The sequence below is a fragment of the Lissotriton vulgaris genome, chromosome 2_2 (assembly GCF_964263255.1).
Source record: "Lissotriton vulgaris chromosome 2_2, aLisVul1.2, whole genome shotgun sequence".
NCBI lineage: Eukaryota > Metazoa > Chordata > Amphibia > Caudata > Salamandridae > Lissotriton > Lissotriton vulgaris.
In genome coordinates this window covers 226,567,868-226,582,100 of record NC_141688.1, presented here as the reverse complement: position 1 = coordinate 226,582,100, position 14,233 = coordinate 226,567,868, and positions in this window count along the sequence as shown.

Below are 14,233 nucleotides of genomic sequence, written 5' to 3'. Positions count from 1 at the left end.
AATTCCTTTGTTGCCCTTCAGAGGGATACTTATCCTCTGTATATAACTTTCTATTATATTCCTCAAACACCTTAATAATGTCTTCTGGCATTGTGGCCACTCTCCCATGACTCCCCTCAATTACCTTAATCACTCTGCCCACCTCTTGCTGCCGAATACAAAGGGCCGGGAATCTGCCAGCGGACTCGCTATATTCAGCAAGTCAGGAAGATGTTCTATTTGTGACAAAGTAGTGGGGTCAGTCGACTCTATACCTGTTTGTGTCCCCACAACTGCCCTTCTTCCTCAGTTTTGTATGGGAAGCCTGGGTACAGATGCTCTCTCAGTTCCGTGGCCTCATCAGCTTTTATACACCTTCCCTCTGATTCCCCTCTGCCCAAAGGTGTGTCCGAGGACTCTGAGAGAGAAAGCAATAGTAATCCTCATTGCTCCATTCGGGCCAAGCAGACCTTGGATTCCTCTCCTTTCACAGTTGTCTAACCTATGCTACCTTTTTGTCCTAGTCCCCTTCGATTTCCAGTGTTAAGTTGCATTCAGTTGCAACAGTAATGCTGACAGCCGGGAAAATAAAAGGGTTAGCTTACAAAAATTAGGATGTTCCATAGAGGAGGCCTGTGACATTTTTTTTCAAAGAAAGACTTGACCCCTGAACCTTTGCCCAGCAGTGGGTACATTTTTCAAAATGGTGAAATAAACCAGGATATGATCCTGTTTCAGTAGACCTCGTCAAGATACTGGATTCATTCTTCTATTGTCTGGGGTCTCTAAGGGTCGGGCTCCTTCTACATTGACAGCTCAATGGGCTGCAATTAATCCCTGTAGAAGCGCCTCTAGAGGATCCATCTTACACTGTCCTTTCAGTGAAAAAACTCCTCAAATCTTTTAACTTAAAAAGGCTGAGGGTATTGAATCCAATCTCTTCATAAGATCTTTCACTAGTTTTGCAAGGTCTACAGAAAGCACCTTATGAACAATTAAATCTAGCTCCCATCTCAAGGGTTTCTGCAAAAAAACTGCCTTCTTGGTGGCGTAACTAGCATTAACATCTACAAGAAGAATGGGGCGTTGATATCTCTGTTAATTTCCTATCCTTAGTTGAAGTTTCTTCAGGGGGATTCCCAAATCAAACCCTAGATTCAAGTTAAAGTCCAGTCTCATTTTCAACCAACCCAGAACATTTTTCTCCCAGGTACTCTGGACTATGAAAATGTTCTTTCTTCTCTAGATCTGATAAGAGCTTTGCAGATCTATCTAGAGAGATCAAAGGAATGTAGACGATCTCAGTCTATGATCATATCCTATGGGTCAGCAAACAGAGGCTAGCAGGCACCTATGGTGACTATCAGTAAATGAGTCAAACAGGTCCTTTCTCAATCCTGTGCGGCTATTGGTGAACAGCTGCCAGATAATGTGTTGGCTAGATCCACGAGGACCTGGCTACTACTTAGGCAGAGGCAGGTTGATCCTCCCTACCGGAAATATGCAGAGCTGCTACCTACGCCAACCTTAACACCTTTCGTCAGCATTATTGTCTCTGAATGATTCTGTGAATTTTGGAGCATCATTTCTTAAATCAGCAAATACGTAATTACAGGATGTAATAATATTTTTTGAGCAGCATAAATTGTATCTGCCTTTTTTTAGCTTTGGCATAGCCTCAAGAATATAGACTAAGGGGTCCATTATGAGCGCGGACGGACTTGAGTCCGTCCGCGACCATAGAGGATGAGGGAACCTCCGCATGGCCTGCGGAGTTCCCTCCTGTCTAATTAGGATGTGACCGCCACCCTGGCGGTCACATCCTCTATTTTTACCATTGCGGCGGGTGCGGGTTGAAGCTGCACCTGCCACAATGGTAAAAATGCATATATTGCATTTGTATGCAGAAAGATGCAGGCACGTGCGGTGCCTGCCGATTTCTGCATACAAAAACAGGGGGGTATCATAGGTACCCCCCATGTGCACCCCACACCCTCCCTTCACCCAGGGGGCCCACAACGGGCCCCCGCAGCGAAGGTCCACATGCTTTTCCATGGCGGAAAACCCGCAGCGGAAATGCATTTTTTAAAGCCCATACTAATATGGCTGGCGGTGTCTGAGAGACACCGCCACCTTATTACAGCTTTTCCACCATGGTTGTAAGCCAACGGCGGCTGAAAAGCTTCAGACGGAAACCAGGACCCACCAGCCATCCTAATGTGGCGGTGGGTCTTTGGTGGGTCCGCTGCGGTTTTTCCGCATCCTCCGGGCCGGCGGTGGCTTCCGCCGGCCCGGAGGATGCGGAAAAACCGCAATCGTAATAGGCCCCTAAGATGGGAAGGCCAAAGTTTAGGTGTAATGAACCCATTGCTTACCACTAAACTTCATTACCCTTAGAATAGTCTTTCTAATCATAGTAAGTTCCCTTCCTCTTAGTTCCTGTGACACAATTTATTCTTTGGTAGCTAACAGGAAGTGGCTGGGGAGGGAGGGATCTTTATGCATCGACTACGTTTGGTGTACTTCAAGGAAGCTTGGATAGTTACCTCGTGGGAGGCAGGACAGCCTCACAAGTATAAGAAAGAGCGCCAAATGGTAGAGTCCACTTCCCATACAATTATGCATAATTACAAGTAATTTTGCAGCAAATGCTTGTAATAACGCTAGAGAGAATTACGCCAGTCACTCCCACTCCTATTCTCGAGCTCCATCTCTCTGAGAGCAAATGTGGAGCCAGAATTCTGTGTCAGAGCCATCTAGCAGGTTCTCTGTGTGTCTTTGCTGCGGCACCTCTGCTGCTTCTCATCTTCGCGTCTTTCTTTTTTGTAATGGGAGTGGTTCCCTGCTCCCACTGTACTCTTGTTTTTAGAGGTAAGGGTGATGGACGCCTAATTGCCCATGCCTGCAGGGCAATAATGCCTGTTAAATATGTGCATACCTATTGGGACTCAAGTATATATTTTTTGACAGGTAGTTAACAGTTGTTAGTTCCCATAGATACAGTTAATAATGCTTACATATTTAACACATTGGATATTACGTGTAATAAATATTGGTATAGTCAATTGGTCTTATCTTTGCAAAATAGTGCAATAGTTACTTTTTTTGTAGTCTAATCCATTAAAAGAAAAAAGACAGCCTGCCACTGTCTAAACATGATGGCCATATGGCTGTATATAATTTTAATAGAATAGTACATGCACTTTGTATCAGAAAAGCAAAAGCGCATCTAGAACAGGTATGGAAATACTTTCTTTTGCTTAAAAGCACAGCAGAGGAAAATTAAATTCTAGACACAAAGTATTTATTTATTTATTTCGTGTATTTTGTTATAGAGCACAGATACCCGAACGGGGTGTCCCGGCGCTCCTGTGCGATCTTATGCTGAATTAGATGTTGTTTGAAGAGGGGATGGTTAACAGAACAGGTAGGTTTTTAAAGCTCTTCGGAAGGGGAGTTCTTCCTGGATCATACGGATGGAATTTGGTAACTTGTTCCAGAGGGCAGAGGTACATACTTGGAAGGTTTTTCTGCCTGAGCGGGTTTTTTTGAATCTGAGAGTGGTGAGGAGATTTTTTGAAGAAGAACGAAGAGTCCTGGTGTTGCTGTAGGGGGTGAGGCAGGTGGAAAGATAGGCAGAGCCCTTGCCTCTCATTGCACGATGAGCCAGTACCAGTGCTTTGAATTCTGCCATTTTTTGTATGGGCAGTCATGAAGTCTGCGACGGTGGGGAAAAATGTGCTCGCGTAGGGGAATGCCACCAACCAGTCGTACTGCAGCATTCTAGACTGTCTGAAGTCGATGGCATAGACCTGCAGACAGTCCGGTGTACAGGCCATTGGCGTAGTCCAGATGCGAGGTGATCAACGCCTGGACTATAGTCTTCCTGGTGTTGTTAGGTAAGAAATTTATGAACTTTTTCACCATCCTGATCTTGGCAAAGCATGCTGCAGAGACTGTGTGTACTTGTTGTTGAAATGAGAGGTTAGAATCCCATCTAACCCCTAAGTTTTTCACCGAGTCTTTAGGCTGGGGTGGGGCACTCAAATCAAGAGGCCACCAGATGTTGGGATCTAGTGGGGACGCTGGTGAAAGAATAATACCTCCGTTTTTCCTGCGTTTAGCCTGAGGAAGTTATTGTCCATCCACTGGGCGATTGTACGTAGGCAGTTTTTTAGTGGGTCAAAGGTGGTTTGGGTAATACTGTTGAACGAAAACAAAAGTTGAATATCATCAGCGTAGGAGGTGGCCTTTATTCCAGTTTGAGCGATGATGTCAGCAAGGGGTGAGAAATAAACATTAAATAGGAGGGGGCTCAGTGAGGAGCCTTGGGGGACTCCCCACTGAAGTGGGCGTGCCCTGGATGCCTATGGATTGTAGGTGGTCTAGGAGGAGGGGGTGGGAGACGGTGTTGAATACTGCTGACAAGTCAAGCAGCACCAACACCGCTCTTGATCCCTCGTCCATGCTCCAGCGTACAGCATCTGCCATCTCGATTAGTGCTGACACAGTGCTATATCCTGGTCCAAAAATGTGCTGAGAATCGTGGTAAGCACCAGATGTTTCTAAAAAGCCAGCTAGTTGTTGCTGAACGAGTTTTTTCGAGCACTTTGGCGGGAGCTGGTAAAGTAAACGTACTATTGGCTTTTAATTACTGTAACCTGTAGATATAGTTTAGACGCACACAGTTGGCTTCAAGAAATGAAAAAGTTAGAGGATCTACAGCAAAAAAAAGGATTGACATGGTAAAGTATTGGCCCACAAGCCTGGCACTGAAATGCATTTTTTTTAGGCAGATGTACACATTTGATTGGAGAACAATCCATTGTTCACAGCTGTAGAGCGCCAGTGGCTTAATTTGACTCATCCATTACCCACTATTGTTCTGTGGCGGGTAGAAACAAAATGCGAATGACAGTTGCAAAGACCAATGAATGAAGTTAGGTCAACGAAAGTGCCGATATATGGACGCATTTTTACTTTATATATTTCTTATTGGCGCACTTATGTGCAGTCGCCAATTAGAGTGGACAGTCAAGCTGATGTAACGGCTCAAAGCCATGTAGCCCCGCCCCCGACAACAGTTTTACAGGGAGTAAATTTGTGGGTGCGTCAGTTTTGCGCTTCTGATGCGTCACTTTATGTGACGCATTGGCGGCGTAAAACATGCATCCTGTTGCGCATTATTTACAAAGTGACCATCTAAGCAGATGCATCACTCTGTAAACCCCTGCACTACATTATTCTTGCGTCAGGTATAATTTATGCAGGGGGGGGGGCGTTCTGCCGCAAAAAGCCTTGTTAAAATGATGCAGTGAAATCTATGAGATTTCACTGCATCACTTCTAGGACGCCGTTGCGTCAAAATCTTGCGCCTGCCTCACAGCAGGAGTAAGACTAACTCAGGCCCTTTCACATGGGGCTCGCCCCATGTGAAAGGACGCATTGCTGGAGTTGCGTCACTTTTGTGACACACTCCAGCAAGCGCCACTTTTGCACTTACAGATAGTTCAGAAATACTGACGTATCTGTAACTCCTTGCAACATGATGCGTCATACATTAAATATGACGCATCAGGAATGTCGCAAGGAGTGCGCACTGAGAAGTGATGCATCGCTGCTTTCATGCAGCGATGCGTCATTTCTCATAAATGAGGCCCATAGTTTCCACTTTGAGCTTCTCGACCATCTCCAACATGTGTTCTTTTCCATGGATATTTAAATTAATTGCAAATAACATAGGTAAAAACTGAGTTGTAGGCGTAGTTGTGTCTCGAATGTAAGAAACCACCTCTTTTTAACTCTTTTTTTCTCTTTCCTTTGTTTCTAGCGTGTTCGCAAATTGTTGTTTTGAATCTTGTTGGTCGGGTGTTTGTGTAAGCTTACTTGGTAAATTTCAGTATTTTGTTACATTTTGAGCCAGAACTATGAATCCGTTTTTAAGTAAAATGAATACATTTCCTAATTTCCAAATCCCGCTACATGCAGCGTTCAGCTGCGCGCAGCAGGTGTTAGCAGCATGGCCTGGGCTGCTGCTGACATGAGCTTTCAACCCCTGCAGCAGTCGCTGGGTGCAGGGCAGTGGTCAATTTGTAAAAAAAATAAGTGCCAGTGCTCTCGTCAGGGGCCAGCTTGCACCAGCCTATTTCTTCTGACAGCGCTGCCTAAAAAAGTAGAACCGACTCCCAACCATGAAAGTGGAGAGATGTCAGAGCAGGGTAACCAGGTTCAAGTCTCAGCTAGGCTTAACTTCTTGTGATTCTGGGAAAATTATTTAATCTCCCAGTAAATTAATGTGTCCCTAACTGATCCTCATGAAAAGCGCTGGTGTTGATGATTAAGGGCCGGTGCACCGGAGACCACCGGCTCAAACTAAGCACTGGTGCAGGGCCTGACAACCTCTGCACAAACCACTGCCGTCCGCCAACTCATATGGAACACAGCCTTTATCCAGTGGCCAGGTCCAGCGTGCCTTCAGCTAACCCTTTGGCGTCTGCAATGGTGATTGTGCGTAGGGGTTGATGTGAGGCCACAATCTGCACCCAACGTGTACCATACCTGCCCCCTGATGAGCATGGAGTTTCAGCATGTGCAGTTGGTGCTTGGCACAGGGCCTGGCCTGCAGCCAACCCCAGTGCTTTACACCCTTCCCTCAGTTACCTCTGACTGTGCATGCCCGCAGGGGCTAGCCTGTGGCCAGTCACTGTGCCCTACCAAATGCCGCCAGCCCACGTTAGCGACCTTTGGCGTAACAGTGGGGGTTAGGTAGATGCCAGACTTGCAGCAAGGGCCTTCGCCCATCTCTTTGCTGTCATCCACGGCCTACTTGCAACAGCCTTAGGCCATGGGCAATTGGGTTTACCACAGTACCAAGCCTGTAGTGAGGCACTGTGCCCTACGCCCTGCCTCTAGCCTCCACCCAGATTAAATAGCCTTTGGACGTGCACAGTCGAGGTTAGATGTAAAATAATTGTTAATATTTGTTTTAAATGTATAACACAATTAAAATGCTACAGCAGTATTAGCTTCATTTTGAATATGTAATTAATATAATCAATCAATCAATCATGACACTTATAGAGCGCGCTACATACCCGTAGGGTCTCAAGGCGCTGGGGGATGGGGGGTGCCGCTACTGCTCGAACAGCCAGGTCTTCAGCTTCTTCCTGAAGGAGAGGTGGTCTTGGGTCAGGCGCAGGTCGATCGGGAGGGAGTTCCAGGTCTTGGCGGCCAGGTAGGAGAAGGACCTTCCTCCTGTAGTCGTTCTTCGGATGTGGGGGACTGCGGCGAGGGCGTGGTTGGCTGATCGGAGGTGGCGTTTGGGAGCGTAGAAGTTGATCCGGCTGTTGAGGTAGCTCGGGCCTTGGTCGTGTAGGGCTTTGTGTGCGTGGGTGAGGAGGCGGAAGGTGATTCTTTTGTTGACGGGGAGCCAGTGAAGGTCTCTCAGATGTCCGGAGATGTGGCTGGTTCGTGGGATGTCGAGGATGAGTCTGGCTGAGGCGTTCTGGATCCGCTGGAGTCTCTTCTGGAGCTTGGCGGTGGTACCGGCGTAGAGGGCGTTGCCGTAGTCCAATCGGCTAGTGACGAGGGCCTGGATGACGGTCTTCCTGGTCTTGGTGGGGATCCACCAGAAGATCTTCCAGAACATGCGTAGGATGTTGAAGCATGCCGAGGAGACGTTGTTAACTTGCCTGGTCATGGAGAGGGAGGAGTCCAGGATGAAGCCCAGGTTGCGTGCATGGTCTGTCGGTTTGGGTGCGGTGCCCAGGGCAGGAGGCCACCAGGAGTCGTCCCAGGCGGAAGGTGAAGAGCCCAGGATGAGGACCTCCATCTTGTCAGAGTTAAGTTTCAGGCGGCTGGTCGTCATCCACTCGGCTACCTCCTTCATCCCTTCGTGCAGGTTGGCTCTGGCGGTGGCAGGGTCATTGGTCAGGGAGAGGATCAGCTGGGTGTCGTCGGCGTAGGAGATTATCCTGAGGTTGTGTTGGCGTGCGATGGCCGCGAGGGGGCTCATGTAGACGTTGAAGAGGGTGGGGCTCAGAGAGGATCCTTGAGGGACGCCGCAGATGACTTCGGAGGCCTCTGACTTGTACAGTGGTAGGCGGACTCTCTGTGTTCTTCCGTCGAGGAAGGAGATGATCCATTCCAGCGCCTTGTCCTGGATTCCGACGTTGCTGAGGCGCTGTACTAGGGAGAGGTCTAGGAGGATGAGGGCCGCTGTTTCTCCGTTGTCCATCAGGGCTCGGATGTCATCAGTGGCGGCGATCAGGGCGGTCTCGGTGCTGTGATTGGCTCGGAAGCCGGACTGTGAGGGGTCGAGGGATCCATTTGTCTCGAGGAAGGCGGCCATCTGCTTGTTGACGGTCTTCTCGATGACTTTGGCTGGAAACGGGAGGAGCGAGATGGGGCGGTAGTTCTTGAGGTCGGTGGGGTCCGCTGTTGGTTTCTTGAGTAGAGCGCTGAGTTCGGCGTGCTTCCAGCTCTCAGGGAAGGTGGCGGTGTCGAAGGATGTGTTGATGATGTCTCGCAGGTGGGGTGCGATGACAGCGTCGGCCTTGTTGAAGACGTGGTGAGGGCATGGGTCGGTCGGTGATCCGGAGTGGATGGAGTTCATCGTGCGGATGGTGTCTACGGTGCTGATCGGGGCCCACGCGTGGAGGGTGGTGGTGGGGGTGGTTGTTCGGTCATGGTGTGCGTTGGTTGGTTGTTGAAGCTGTTGTGTATGTCCGCGATCTTGTTGTGAAAGTATGAAGCGAGGGAGTTGCAGAGGTGATGTCGTTGTTTCCTGCGCTGGGGTTGGATAGCTCTTTCACGATGTTGAAGAGTTCCTTGCTGTTGTGTGCGTTGTTGTCCAGCGGGTCCTTGAATGCAGTTTTCTTGGTGGCGCGGATCAGCTGGTGGTGCTTCCGAGTGGCTAGCTTGAGGGTGGTCCTGTTGTCCGGTGTAGGTTCCCTTCTCCAGACTTTCTCAATCAATCAATCAATCAGTGACACTTATAGAGCGCGCTACATACCCGTAGGGTCTCAAGGCGCTGGGGGGGGGGGGGGGGAGGGTGCCGCTACTGCTCGAACAGCCAGGTCTTCAGCTTCTTCCTGAAGGAGAGGTGGTCTTGGGTCAGGCGCAGGTCGGGAGGGAGGGAGTTCCAGGTCTTGGAGGCCAGGTAGGAGAAGGACCTTCCTCCTGTAGTCGCTCTTCGGATGCGGGGGACGGCGGCGAGGGCGTGGTTGGCTGATCGGAGGTGGCGTTTGGGAGCGTAGAAGTTGATCCGGCTGTTGAGGTTGCTCGGGCCTTGGTCGTGTAGGGCTTTGTGTGCGTGGGTGAGGAGGCGGAAGGTGATTCTTTTGTTGACGGGGAGCCAGTGAAGGTCTCTCAGATGTCCGGTGATGTGGCTGGTTCGTGGGATGTCGAGGATGAGTCTGGCTGAGGCGTTCTGGATCCGCTGGAGTCTCTTCTGGAGCTTGGCGGTGGTACCGGCGTAGAGGGCGTTGCCGTAGTCCAGTCGGCTGGTGACGAGAGCCTGGGTGACGGTCTTCCTGGTCTCGGTGGGGATCCACCGGAAGATCTTCCGTAGCATGCGTAGGATGTTGAAGCACGCCGAGGAGACGTTGTTGACTTGCCTGGTCATGGAGAGGGAGGAGTCCAGGATGAAGCCCAGGTTGCGTGCATGGTCTGTCGGTTTGGGTGCGGTGCCCAGGGCGGGAGGCCACCAGGAGTCGTCCCAGGCGGAGGAGGAAGAGCCCAGGATGAGGACCTCCGTCTTGTCAGAGTTCAGTTTCAGGCGGCTGGTCGTCATCCACTCGGCTACCTCTTTCATCCCTTCGTGCAGGTTGGCTCTGGCGGAGGCGGGTCGTTGGTCAGGGAGAGGATCAGCTGGGTGTCGTCGGCATAGGAGATTATGCTGAGGTTGTGTTTGCGTACGATGGCCGCGAGGGGGCTCATGTAGACGTTGAAGAGGGTGGGGCTCAGAGATGATCCTTGAGGGACGCCGCAGATGACTTCGGAGGCCTCTGACTTGTACGGTGGTAGGCGGACTCTCTGTGTTCTTCCGTCTCCGTTCTTCTCGAGGGCTCGGCAGTTCTTCTTGGAGCTCTTGAGTTCGTCGGTGAACCACGGGGCTTTCTTGCTGCCGGGTCTGCTGGGCGGGGTCCTCAGAGGGGCGAGCTCGTCCGCGCAGATGCTGATCCACTTCGTGAGGTTGTCGGGGGCCTGGCTGGGGTTCGCTGAGCTGGCAGGAGGGTGCTGGCTCAGGGAGGTGGCGAGCTGGTCTGCTGTGATCTTGTTCCAGCTTCTGCGGGCGGCCTGTTGCTGGTGGTGGTGGGTCGTCGTTCTCTTGAAGGTGAAGTGGATGCAGCTGTGGTCCGTCCATTGAAGCTCTGAGGCGTGGCTGAAGTCGATGTCTGTGCTGGAGGAGAAGACTGCGTCGAGTGTGTGTCCGGCGAGGTGGGTGGGGGTGGACACCAGCTGCTTGAGTCCAAGATTGGCGAGGTTGTCGAACAGGGTGCTGGTGTTGCGGTCGTTGTTGTTCTCCAGATGGAAGTTGAGGTCCCCCAGGAGAATGTAGTCAGCGGAGGGGAGGGCATGCGGGCTGACGAAGTCGGCGATGTCCTCGCTGAATTGGGTGCGTGGTCCCGGGGGTCGGTAGATCAGGGTGCCTCTGAGGGTGGTGTTCGGGTTGGTGTGGATCTGGAAATGCAGGTGTTCGGCGCTGGTCAGGGTGTTGTCGGTGCTGGTCGTGAGACGGATGGTGTTCCTGTGGATGATGGCGATGCCTCCTCCCATCTGGTTGGCGTTGCGGTCCCTCCGGACGATCTTGTAGCCCTCTGGGATAGCGATGGCGATGTCGGGAGCTGAGGAGGCGTTCATCCAGGTCTCCGTGAGGAAGGCAACGTCAGGGGCTGTGGCGTCTAGGAGGTTCCAGAGTTCGATGGCGTGTCTATGGACGGAGCGGGTGTTGAGCAGGATGCACTTGAGGTGGGTGCTGCTGGTGTTCGACTTGGCGGGTGCTGGTGCGAGGCAGGTCCGGATGCAGGTGAATTTGCAGGCGTGGCAGCTGAAAGGTCCGTGGGTGCGTCGTGGTGTGGCTTGGTGGCATTCTGGGAGTCGGCCGTTGTTGAGTGCGATGAGGGTGGTGGCGGAGTACGTCAGGCGGGTAGGACGGGGTCTTCGGGGGCCAGGGGTCCTGGCGCTGGTCGCGATCCGGTCGCGGACGGGCGCAGACCGGCTTACCTTTGGCGCGCCTTCGGCGCACAATCGGCGCGCCCGCTGTGCGTGACCGCTGCGCGTTCGCACGGTCGCCATATAAGGCGAAGTGCGCGGGTGGGCGGAGCAGCTGGGAGGCGGGAGCGGGGAGGGAACAGAAGAGAAAAGGGGCGGGGCAAATGGCGGTGGCGGGAAGCGGGGAGGGAGAGCGGAGGGCGGCGAGGTAGGCGGGCAAACAGGAAGGAAACTGTAAACACGGCACAGAGATTACAATAAATGAAACAGGCACAAATAGAGGGCAAAACAAATGGCTAAAACAGGAAGAGAAACGATCACACGGAACAAAAAATGCAAGCACAAATAGAGGGCAAAACAAATGGCTAAAACAGGAAGAGAAACGATCACACGGAACAAAAAATACAAGCACAAATAGAGGGCAAAACAAATGGCTAAAACAGGAAGAGAAACGATCACACGGAACAAAAAATACAAGCACAAATAGAGGGCAAAACAAATGGCGAAAACAGGAAGAGAAACGATCACACGGAACAAAAAATACAAGCACAAATAGAGGGCAAAACAAATGGCGAAAACAAATGGGGAGCGACCAAGGCGGCAGCGAGGCCGGCGGCGAGGCAGTAAGGCAGGCAATGGGGCACACGCAGCAGCTGGTGGCCGTGCGGCGCGGGGGTGTCCCACAAGTGTATAATGGGAATATACACTTAATAATGGGAAATATTCATCTTGTAAAGATTTGTGAGAATGAAACACCTAGGGTAAAGGTTTCTATGTACTTATTAAGTATTAAAGTGTCCAAAAACTGATTTATAAAATTAAGTTCAATGAATTTAAATTAATTGTTTAGAAGATTAGCTACATTTACCTTTAAGTTAGTAAAAGGTTAATAAAATTTGTTATCATAAAATAGGTTTATTTTTCTATGATATTTAAACAAAACAAAGATATATATATTTACAGCTTCAAAATAAATTTATTTATTTTAGAATAATTTCACGAGGAGTTCTATTAAAAAATGTTATTCCATTATTTTCTATGCGAGGGTTTTGAAGTACCAGAGGTTGGGCATGTGGGTTGCTGCACTTAAACTGGATCTAAGCTGGAGTGCATTTACTACGGCTTTGCGTCCTTTTTGGCTGTAGTAACTGAAGATGTGTGGTTTATGAATAGCAATAGGGCTACTCTTTTAAGGGTGCGTGACTATACTTCTCCTTAGCCCCACCCATTTAGTAGTAAGTATTTCACACTTTCCAGACACTCCACTTGGCACTGGTCACAATTACTATACATTAATTTCTATGCATAAGGATCTTCCCATAGAAAAGAGGCGAGAGGTGGTGATTGTCACTCGTTGAGTTGTGAATTGCATTTTAAGATTTCCACTAGTAGGTTTGTGAATTGCATTTCGAAGTGAATCAGGCCATTTAGGCAGAAAACCCCGGGGAAAGAAGCACCAATTTCGGCATGTCACATGCAACACAACTGGGTGACTGTAGAAGGGGGGAGGAGGCAGTCAGTGATGGGAAAATGGACGTCAGGCGGACTCCCCAGCCAAAGCGCCTTCAGCACTGCAGTTGCCACCTTAGAGCACAGACAAGGAGAAAGCACTGGTACAGAGAGTGGACGTGTAAGGAGGGGAGGAAGAAAGAATGTGAAGGCACAGACATAGAAATGACTAATGTAAAGACTGAATCAATCAAAAGAAAGAAGGCATTAAGAAAAAAAAACAGATTAGGATTGAAAGGCCATGTAGAGAGGAACAGATAGGATTACAGACCAAAACAGGAAGAAATTCAAGCAAATGAATGTCTAGGAAATAAACCGAGGAACAAACATAGAAAAATAAAGAGCAAGGAGGTTGAAAAAGAAAGATAAAAGGAAAAGAAATAGAAAGAACGGAAATAACGAGGAAGACAGAGAGAGCGAGAAAAAAATACACTGCTGTAGAAATACATTGATTATTAACGGCAGAGAGGAAATAGCGTGAGAAAGAAATAAAGGAGGATAGGGGAGAGATGGAAAGACGAAGCCCAGGTGTGTGGCTCTTTCTTAGACAATACAGAGATCTGCAAGTGAGACACGTGATCTACCTTCTCCTGAGTGCTTGGCACCAGACTGGCAGTCTGCTCTGTTCTCCTCGAGCACCACAAATCTCAATGATTAACTCAGAGTTTCCAAAGAATGGTATTCAGAAGGAGAATAAATGATAATATTTAATAGATCTGGCCTACCCGGTCCAGCTGTCAAGAAGGAGAAAGGAGCCATTGTTGTAGCAGGAGATTATTATCAGAAGTTTAAATATGTACATAACCAGGCACAGTGCTGCACCCATAGAAGAAGAGAGCGGCATGCACCGGGTACAACCACTTTCAGTTTGGCAGACACAGCTGATAGGTGCTGCTGTTTCTTTAAATAAATAGAATGCTCTTTAGAACTCATTACCTTCTATTATTAAACCAATGGCCACGGAGAAAGGTACCATGTGTATTCTTCAGGGGTCTCTGACCTTTTCTGTAGTGAGAGCTACTACTGATCTGGGAAAATCCTTGTGAGCTACTGAAGGCCAAGCAACTTTCATATTGCTACCAGACAACCTCATGCCCAGCTCTATTGGCTGTAAGCCTAATGTCCAGAGAGCCCGAGACTATGGTTTGAACAAAATACTTTGAATAGGTGCATTATGACAGAGCTGCCATGTGTATCAGTGAGAATGTGGCCTTTTTGGATATATGAACATAAGTGCGTATGAAAGAGATATATGTGTATGGGTGACTGACGGCCTGTGTCATATGTACTTTAGCACAGGACATACCCTTCACTATTTGTATGCCATTACATGTATAATGCAAACATGTAACCATTTTTTGAAATTGGAGAAATTTCAAGTGTAGAAAATATTTCATCAAAAATGTTTATTAAATTGAGCATTTTTTTGTGCACTTAAAAGTTTTCCTTCTTAAAATAACGGCTGTATTTTTCAGTTACAAATATGGCAACGTGTCTACCAGCCACTGGGAGCAAGAGGCCTGTTGTGTGT